Here is an 8,359-nt window from a genome sequence, read left to right as displayed (position 1 = left end):
AGCCACGAGCCGCCGCGAGGCGAGGCAGGTGCGCCAAGGCCGGCGGCCCCACCCTGGGTCCTGCTTTAACTCCCACCCGGGATTAGCAGCAAGAGCAGGGAACCCGAAGAATGCCGAGGAAGACCAGGCCTCTAAATCTTCTAGATCAACAGCTATAGGAGAGAACCGAGACTGGGCCACCTTGGGTGGGATAGTTGCAAGTAGACTGCAAATATATACAAAAGGCGTTGCTGCTCTTTCATAGAGATGATATAATATATGGCTTTGCATATGATAATCAAGCCTTCAAAGCCCTTCTGTCTTTACCTCAACTTGCTTTTTTAATTAAGTCCGCCATTAATTCACATCCTGAATATCTTTATTCTACAGCCCTATCTCTCCCTGGCTCTGAGCGACTTTCAAACTCCACTGACAATATTAATTTGCACTCTGCTGTCCCTGAATTCACATGGCCATACTGTTGGGAGCCATATTTCAGAGCTGCTGTGATGCCAGGGTAAACTTAGGAGTTGAAATCTGGTTGCAATTTTGGTGTCTCCATGTATAAAATGGTAACAAAACCTTCCTCACAAGACTGTGAAGAGACAAGGAAACAATGTGTTCTCCATGCACACGATGAGTTTTCTAAAATATTCAGTACCTGTAAGAGCACGTTGTTGAGGAGGGCTTTATTTAAGACAAGTCAGTCGTCATTAAGTACAGGGACCAATGAATTCCATCTTGAAGTGGAGGTGGAGATTTCTAATCAAAATCAAGATCGTAGATGTGGGAATTTAAAGATAAGATCAGGATGTAGGGATGCATGAGTGGATGGAGAATCACAAAGAGAAAACAAGCGTTAAGGGGGACGATGATTCAATGACTAAGAAGTATAACAGCATTCTTGAGAAAAGAGCAAGGGTGAGTACTTGTTACCTAGAAAATGGGGAGACAAGGAAAAACATTCTAGCTAAACTGACTTCATAGCATTCTGCTGTGGGATGGTCTGTATGTCAAATTGCTTTGATTGGTCAATAAATAAAACACTGATTGGCCAGTGGCCAGGCAGGAAGTAGGTGGAACAAGGAGAGAGGAGAATTCTGGGAAGCGGAAGACTGAGGCAGAGAGACCCTGCCAGCCACCGCCATGACAAGAAGCATGTGAAGACACCGGTAAGCCACCAGCCACGTGGCAAGGTATAGATTTATGGAAATGGATTAATTTAAGATATAAGAACAATTAGCAAGAAGCCTGCCATGGCCATACAGTTTGTAAGCAATGTAAGTCTCTGTGTTTACTTGGTTGGGTCTGAACGGCTGTGGGACTGGTGGGTGACAAAGAGTTGTCCTGACTGTGGGCAAGGCAGGAAAACTCTAGCAACAGCATTCTTGGTTAAAACAAACAAACAAACAAACAAAAACCCACCTAGATTTTACAAGGGAATGCACAGTTGAGCCTGAAAAACAGTTTCTGAATGAAGCCTGAATAAAGTTTGGCAAAAAAACAACAAAAACAAAAACATGAAGTCCCCTTTCCTTTCCAAAAGCCCCTCATTCCTGCCTGCCTTCTGTTTCCATTTCCTGCTGCTTGCAGCTCTCAGTGAGGTCAAACCATTTCAAAGCCCTGGTCTTCTCATATGTAAACAAATACTGATAACATCTATCCTACACGGTTCTTCTATGGATTTAGAGAGAATATAGGTTTTAAAAATACCTTACAACCTTTAGATGGCTTATCCTTTCAGATAAAGCTCAAAATCCTTAAATAGGGCATGTGGGTGTTATCTGAGTGGTAGAGTGCTTGCCTAGCTTGCCTGATGTTCTGCCTTGGAGGAAGCACTGCCAGGGGGAAAAATCTTTAAATAAATACAGACAAATTGTGTACTTTTCACCTTCAGCCTAAACCCCCACACACTCCCCTGCTCTGCACTCCAGCCTGCTTTCATTTCCTCAACTGTAGGGCCATGTCCAGTGCTGCTCACTATTACATCAGCTTAGTTCCTGATAGGGAGTTAGCATGTTAATGTTTTTTTAAAAAACAAAAAACAAAAGGATCAAATATTATTGGCTCTCACTAGCTCTCACCACTTAATTTACATTAGTGTTATCTGTGTGTTTTTTTTTTTTTTCTGTGTCTCTTAACGTTACAGTTGCCTGGAGACCACTGAGTACATCAGGGCTTTGTTGAGACACATTAAGGGAAAGCTATTTCCTCCTGGTTAGGAGAATGGAATCTACATCTGGCCCTGGTTGGAGACCTGACATTCTGATCTGCTTGAAAGGTTGAAACATTCCATTTTGTCCTCCCTTAGGAGTCAGCAGAGCGAGGCCTGACTATGATTATCTTGCCAAAAGACCATCCCTCAGGAAAACTGTCGTGATAAGGAGATGGGTGGAATAATTATCCTCTTAGTGAGATAATGTACCTTTTCCATCCCAGAATTCTCAGCTGCTTGCAGAGCCTCTGTTGTGTAATTTGCCTGTTGATGGTCATGTCAGAGGAGCAGCAGGTGGCGACTGAAGTTCAAAGATTCAGCCCACCAGGAGGAAACTCCCTGAAGGATGAATCTCAGATAGGCAAGGCCCCTAGACCACAGGCCTGGAATGTCTTTTGCTTCTGCTGTGCATTTACGTATTTGCTGCTGCTATCTTTCTCTGGTATCTGGTATAGTGTGAATGGGTGTGGAGAGATCCCCACTGCCTATAATGTAGTGTGTTTATCTCATGGGAACATCCTGTCCTACTGAGCACTTTTACCTGTGGATTGTGGTGATATGTTGTTTGTGCTCTGACAATAAGGCTTGCCTGGAGATCAGAGTATGGAGCTAGCCACTAGGGGCCAGGCAGTAGTGGCACACACCTCTTATCCCAGCACTTGGGATCTCATGCCTTTGATCCCAGTACTTAGGAGGAGGAAACAGGAAATTATATGTCTGGTCAGAGAGAGGAAGTGATAAGGCAGGGTAGAGACAAGAGGTTGTCCCCTTTGGGTTTGAGGATTGGGCAGAGGTAGGAATTCTCTCTAGTTTGGGCTCCTTTGCTTCTGTGATTTTTCAGTATTTACCCCAATATCTGACTCCAGGTTTTTACTAAGACCAACTACAATTTGAGCTCCAGGTTTTTACTAAGACCAACTACAAACTGAACTACAATTTGACCAACTACAGTGGATTGTTATGAAGACAATTTCTTAAACTGCACTGTCTAATTGATGATAATAATAATGTTAGATTAAACAGAGTTTTGATGATAAAAAATAAAAAACAAGGAAGTGTCACACAGCTAGAACACAGGCATTTCTACTGAGAACCTATATAGACTGTGACTTAGCTTAATGACTAAAAAAAAAAAAAAAAAAAAGAGTCCCAATAGCCCAGGTGGCTTAACTTCTTTTAACTTGTTGGGCAATGTGGTCACAGGTTTGCGGGGGCAACATAGTTGAAACAAAGCTTTGAAAATAACTTAAAGTTAGACTACAATGCTTTTGTCAAAAAGCTTTGAGGTGAAAAACCCAAGAAGACAATCTAAAGTTTTAGAAAGGCACATAGTTGAATCGGGAACTCTTTAAGGTTAGGAGCAAGAACAAAGCAACCCAATTATCATTGGCTGACCTGCCTTTCTTGCTAGGATTGGTTGGTGACCAAAAGTGATGTTTAATTCCTTATACCCATTTCCACCCTCCATCTCCTGATATAAGAAACAATTGATGAATGTACCCTAAAGATTTAAAGTAGAGCTGCCTGATTCTTTTTCATATACAAAAGTTTAGATTTTTTATTCTTTTAAGGTTCCTTATAAGATTACCTTTCAAAATAAGTAATAAAGTAATTGGCCCTTTCTTTCTAACTGCAAAACACAGCCTGCCAGTAAAAGACCTGGCTGAGAAAAATATCTTGCTGGCCTACATGGTTAATCTATAACAAGTTGCTTGGGTATGAATGTATGTGAGTTTTGGGGATAAATTGGTTTTCACTTGTAACAGGTAAAATGTTTAATCTTGTAAGGGATATGGAAAACATGATGTTTTTTACATGTAGTCATTCACTTGAAAAACAGAATGTAACCACATTGTCATTTTTATATTGCCTGAAAGATTTTGCTGGGGTATATAACCTATAAGGGAAAGAATAGAGATAGAATTAGAGTTAAAATGGGTTAGAAGGAAAACATCAGGTATGAGAGAAGGAAATCACCAGAGGAAAATAAAGACTAGAGAATGCAAAAGAAAAAAGAAAAGGTCTGAAGGAAACCATCAAGAGATTGTGTGAGTGTCTTTTTCCCTTAACAACCTCAGACAGAAAAGTCTAGTACATACTGACTCTGAATTTCTCTTTGAGCCCTGTGCAGCTGGAGGCTGGTCCCCCAGGCAGCGATACATGCCTGCTTGAAGCATGATCCTAATAATCTTATCAATAAGAACCAGGAGTCAAATATTGGGGTAATAACTTGAAAGATCAGAGAAGCAAAGGAGCAGCCAGTAATGACTTCTTACTTCTTTGGATCCTCAGACTGAAAGGGGGCAAGATCCTGTCTCCACCCCGCGAGTACTAGGATTAAAGGCATGAGCCTCCCAAGTGCTAGTATTAAAGGTGTGAACCTCCCATTGCCCGACGTCTCTTGTTTACTAGTGGCTAGCTCTGCCCTCTGATCTCTGGGTAAGCTTTATTTGTCAGAACACAAAATATCACACAACACCTGCTCTTCTGTGTTATTGTTTGTTTTTGCTCTTTTGGAGGGGCCTGCCACCCAGCTCCCAAATAAATCACACACAGAGACTTATTCTTAATTATAAATGCCCAACCTTAGCTTGGCTTATTTCTTGCCAGCTTTCTTTAATTTAAATTATCCCATCTACCTTTTGCCTCTGGGCTTTTCCTGTTCTCTTATTTTTGTAAATCTTACTCTTACTCCATGGCTTGCTATGTAGCTGGGTGACTGGGCCCTGGAGTCCTTTTCCTTCTCTGGTTATTTCTTCTCTCGCTCCTAGATCTCTTCTATTTATCCTCTCTGCCTGTCAGCCCCACCTATTTCTCTCTCCTGCCTTACTATTGGCCATTCAGTTCTTTATTAGACCATCAGGTGTTTTAGACAGGCAAAGTAACACAGCTTCACATAGTTAAACAAATGCAACATAAACAAAAATAACACACCTTAAAATAATATTCTACAACATTTCCCTCTTTTTACTAAATGAAAATAAAGATTTAACTTTAACAAAGTATAACTACATACAAAAAAAACAGTTATCAAGTAAGAATTAATTTACAATATTTAGTCCATTTACATTTAGTAAATTCAGAAAAAGCACTCCACCATCCATTCATCTTAGTGACTCCAAAGTTTTGCACATAATTTATTGTCTATCATAACTAAGGAACTCAAACTATAACTATCTAGTTTTCAACTCCATCAAAGACCCAGAAGGATTTAATATTATCTAAAAACAGAAACATTTGGCTGCCTGGACAGTCACCCAAAGTTCCTTTGCAACATTGGGGCATCCATCTTCAGCCTACAGGCCTAGAGTATCTCACAGACTTTTCAATGAAGCAGGAAATTTGAAGGACTGTCCTGTCTTGTATTGGCAAAGTTTATCAGTCACTTTCCTCTGTGTCCTGCAGGCTATCTGGTGGACTCTTCTGTGAAGCCAGAATTTTGAAAGACTGCCCTGCCTTGTCTGGGCAAAATTCAGCAGTCACTTTCCTGTGTGTCCTCCTTGTCCAGTATGCAGAGCACATTGTCAGCAGTCAAAGGCAAGGACAGTTTCTTTGCCCAGTAGCTAATCTTGCCACAATGAAAGCAAACTCCATAAGAAGTTTTTTCAATGTCCATCATCTCTGAAGAAAATTGGTCTCATTGTCATGAAAAACATTAACAAAACATTTTAAATGCCATATTCTATAGGTCTTAGAAGGGCTTGAAAACCATTTAGATATCTAAAATATATCTCTATATGATCTTGAAAACACACCTAGTGTATCTACAAATTTGATTGTTATAAATGACTAATTACTAACCTATGTTTCTTGATTATCCTATATAGTTTATAATAATAGCTTTTGAAAACTAGAAATTTATCTTACATTTTTAAATGAAGTGCATAGGTACAATACCTTAAGAGTAGAAATATATATACAGTATAACAAAATTAATTTTAAATTTCTATCAATATACCCAAACCCTTTAAACAAGAGTAACACAACAATGCACATAGTATATTGTAATAAAAATTACCTCAAATTTGTATTAATATACCAAAATTCATGCCAATGCAAAATATCTGAGACTAACAGTTGTCTTTTTATCCTATATTCCTATATTCCCCTAAATATAACAAACATCCAAAGCCCACCAAATAATCAAAGCCTACCCACCCCCCACTCTTGGGAATATGAACCTCATGTTCTCCAAACTGCTCCCTGCTGTCTGCGGATGAAGTATCTTTAGGGTTCCATAGAGAATAGTTTGAGATAATGAACAAGTCCTGGGAAGACCAGCAGTAACCTTTTTTGATAGATATTACCTGTCAAGTTTCAGGAGGTCTCACCTGATCAAACATGATCCATATTAACCCTGAAAGAATCTACAGCCTCTCATCTCCTGTGGGAACAAAACTTCAAAGCATTTTTGATTTCCATTTGACAAATATGTTTTTTTTTTTTACTTCTTTTTTAAAGTTAAGGCACTCCTAAAGTATCTAGGTTGGTTCAGTTTTGCAGTCCTGTTCACAATTCCATGTCTGTCAGAAGCTGTTGTTTGCTCAACAACATTAAAAAAATTCAAGTCAACTCAATACTATACAGGATCCAGACTCCCTGTGTATTTCCCATTTTATGTGGCTTTTTTCTTTTACTCTCTCTTTAAAGACTTTATTTTGTAAACTATTTTTTTCTATGACTATAACCTTTTTCTTTCTTTCTTAAGCTTACTCACATTGTTAAACACACTGTAACCTGTTTAGAGGTTTCTCAATTTGGATCTCTTTTATTGCCTATCTTCAGCCTTTTGTGACCATATGAGCAAACCTTTAAACTGCTAACCTACACCTGGATCCTCTGCACTCGGTTCTCAGCTGGCTCTGCCTGCTTCTCAGGTCATGAAAACCAAGCGTGAAACTCGAGGCCGGTTGGAGGTTTGTCTGACCAAGAACTTCATTCACCCTTCCTAGAGCTCTAGAATGCTGATGCTTGCACGATGGCAGGCACTTTTACATAGTTTTTTTTTGTTCCTACTAAATGTAATGCTTCTCAAGGGCTCATTGAGAAACTGTCCAGCTGAAACTCTTAAAGGAGCCATGATTCCCACCCCCTTTTTATAAAAAGCTTTCTCAGGTCCTACATAGAAATACAGGCCCACAATGGAATGCCAAAATGTTGCTGTTTGTTTTTCACTCTTTTGGTGAAAAGCCCAGCTCCCAAATAAATCACACACAGAGGCTTATTCTTAATAAATGCCCAACCTTAGCTGGCTTATTTCTTGCCAGTTTTCCTTAACTTAAATTATCCCATCCATCTTTTGCCTCTGGGCTTTTCCTGTTCTCATACTTTTATAAATATTATTCTTACTCCATGGCTTTCTGTGTAGCTGGGTGGCTGGCTCCTGGAGTCTTCCTCCCTCTCTGGCTACTTTTTCTCTCTCTCTCCTAGATCCCTTCTTCTATTTATCCTGCCTGTCGATCCCTCTGATTTCTCTCTCCTGCATCACTATTGGCCATTCATCTCTTTATTAGACCACCAGGTGTTTTAGACAGGCACAGTAACACAGCTTCACAGAATTAAACAAATGCAACAAAAACAAAGGTAACACACCTTAAAATAATATTCTACAACACTTCTGAGTTAGGAGTTTTTCTCTCTCTTCTGTCTTTTTTCTTTGGACACTGCCAAAAGCCTGAGCATATTTTCTCTGCCATTTGGGGGTTCCTACTCTTTCTCTCAAGCCACCCTCTTCCTGCCATGGCGCTGCTTGCTGACCTCCATTCCTGAGCATGCCCCCTAACTTAAACGGCATGGCGTTCTCTCTTCATCTTCTCCATATCCTTCCTCCTCGTGGCTACCAAGGTTTACAGCCTGCCTACCTGTTGTTTTCTCTCAAACTCTAATAAAATTGCCCTTGAGCCCCTGAATCCACTTTTAAATCCTTTTATTGACAAGACTAAGAATCCAAAGGTGGAACGCCAATTTCCCTGGTAACAAATGGCACTCTACATGGAATTCTCCAAAATTTCTAGTAACACTACTGAAGTGTAAATTTCATCATTTTCATTTAATAAATCTAGGAGGCCATGGCAGCCACTGCATCTATAGGGTTGAACCACATTCCAATTCAGATTTCACATATGGAAATAAAAAGATTGACTGAGATTCCCTCGAGACTCTCAT

Source organism: Peromyscus maniculatus, chromosome 3 (genome assembly GCF_049852395.1).
Source record: "Peromyscus maniculatus bairdii isolate BWxNUB_F1_BW_parent chromosome 3, HU_Pman_BW_mat_3.1, whole genome shotgun sequence".
Classification (NCBI taxonomy): domain Eukaryota; kingdom Metazoa; phylum Chordata; class Mammalia; order Rodentia; family Cricetidae; genus Peromyscus; species Peromyscus maniculatus.
The sequence above is the reverse complement of the archived record's forward strand: the minus strand, read 5'-3'. Positions refer to the sequence as shown.